The 2,220-nt window shown below is 44.3% G+C and overlaps 1 non-coding gene across 1 annotated transcript; it reads right to left on the minus strand.

Annotated features, from left to right (window-relative positions):
• Window positions 1-353: 353 nt before the first annotated feature.
• Window positions 354-460, minus strand: LOC148548351 (small nucleolar RNA R71). Its single transcript, XR_015897183.1, has one exon. It is a non-coding gene; the product is annotated as a small nucleolar RNA R71 (small nucleolar RNA).
• Window positions 461-2,220: the final 1,760 nt, after the last annotated feature.

Here is a 2,220-nt window from a genome sequence, read left to right on the forward strand (position 1 = left end):
CTTACATCAATCCAAACCCAGGAAACTGTGGAAGTAGCATTCAAAAGCCGACCATCCATGCCAACAATTTTGAACTGAAGCCACAGCTCATCACCTTTGTGTAGAACAACTGTTCGTTCGGAGGAAGTGTCCAAGAGGACCCAAATCAACATTTAACCACCTTCCTGAGAATATGTGACACAGTGAAGTCTAATGGTGTTCATCCTGACGCCTATAGACTGCTATTATTTCCATTCTCACTCAGGGATAAGGCAGCCAAGTGGCTGGAGTCTTTCCCAAGGGAAAGCTTGACAACTTGGGAAGACGTGGTGAACAAATTCTTAGCAAGATTTTACCCTCCTCAACGAATTAATAGGCTGAGAGTTGAGGTCCAAACTTTCAGGCAACAAGATGGTGAGACTCTATATGAAGCATGGGAGAGGTTTAAAGACTTAACAAGGAGGTGCCCACCAGATATGTTCAATGAATGGGTGCAGCTGCACATTTTCTATGAGGGGCTCTCTTATGAGTCAAAGAAGGCCGTAAACCATTCATCTGGAGGATCTTTGAACAAGAAGAAGACTATTGAGGAAGCCATCGATGTCATTGAAACAGTAGCAGAGAATGACTACTTCTATGCTTCCGAAAGAGGGAACACAAGAGGAGCAATGGAGCTAAACAATGTAGATGCTCTGTTGGCCCAAAACAAGCTCATCACCCAGCAGCTGGCTGACCTCACCAAGAAGATGGAGAGGAACCAAGTAGCAGCAATCTCCACTTCATTAACAACCTAAGAAGGAGTGAATGAAGAAGCAGAGGGTAGCCAGGAGCAAGCCAACTACATTGGGAATTCACCAAGGCAAAACCATGATCCATACTCCAAGACCTACAACCCTGGATGGAGGAATCACCCAAATTTTGGGTGGGGGAATCAACAAGACCAAAGCCTTGATCAAAGACGCCCAAATCCAAACAATGCAGCCACTCAACACTTCACATCTAGACCATATCAACACCCCCATAACAACTCCTCTCCACATTCATATCAAGGCCAGAATAACCCTCCTCAGCCTGACTTATCATCACTTGATGAAAGAATCTCAAGGATTGAGAATCTACTTGAAGGCATAAGCAAGGAGATTCAAGACAACAAGGTGTTCAAGGAGGAAGTGCGGGCTAATTTCAAGAACCAGGGAGACACAATCAAGAGGTTGGAATCTCATGTAGGGTATCTCTCTGAGCAAATTCCCAAACCCACAGATGGATTCCCAAGTGACACAGAGAAGAATCCGAGAGGTGAAACAAAGAAAGTAAGATGAGAAGATTGCAAGATGGTCACTATAAGTGATAAAGAGATTGAGGATAAGCCAAGCAAGCTGTCAGAACAACCTGAAGATACCTCAGTAGAGGAGGTGGAAAAAGATTACCAAGAACCAGAAATCTCAAAACAGGAGCTGCTGAGACTCTATGCACCTTTTCCACAACTGCTCAAGGGTGCTGTGGAGAGGAGAATATACTCAAGATTTTTTTACTTATTTGCATCTCTGCATGTGAACATACCATTCATCAAGACTGTCCAACGAATGCCTGCATTCATCAAGTACATGAAGGAGTTGCTTCCCAGGAAAAGCTCACTCAAGAGAGGGCAAACAATAGTAATGAACAAGGAGTGCAGTGCCCTCATTCAACCGTAGTTACCAACGAAAAGAAAAGAGTCAGGGAGTTTTCACGTCCCCTGTGCCATAGGGGAAACAGTGTTTGATAGAGCACTATGCGATTTGGGAGCAAGCATCAATTTAATGCCCTCATCCCTGGTAAAGAGGCTGCAAATCAATGAGATATTGCCCACAGATGTAGTCATCAAGCTGGCTGACAAAACTCAAAAACAAGCAAAAGGAGTGGTGGAAAACGTGTTGTTAAAGGTGGGGAAATACTTTCTTCCCACAGACTTTGTCATCTTGGACATGGAAGAGAGTCACACTCACCCAATCATATTGGGAAGACCATTTCTAGCTACAGCCAGAGCACTCATAGATGTGGAGCGAGGAGAGCTAATATTGAGGATCCATGATGAACAACTCAGCTTCAATGTCTTCAAACTCTCCCAAGAAGCTGACCAAGAAAATAAAGAACCAAGCAATGATCATAATGAGATGCTGACAGAGGAAACAAGCACTGAGGCACCACCAACACATCCGAGAACCCCACTGAATGATGAACGAGGCAAACAGCGATTGTCAC

This window comes from Arachis ipaensis, chromosome B8 (genome assembly GCF_059453495.1).
Source record: "Arachis ipaensis isolate K30076 ecotype BB chromosome B8, ASM5945349v1, whole genome shotgun sequence".
In the NCBI taxonomy this organism is placed as follows: Eukaryota; Viridiplantae; Streptophyta; class Magnoliopsida; order Fabales; family Fabaceae; genus Arachis; species Arachis ipaensis.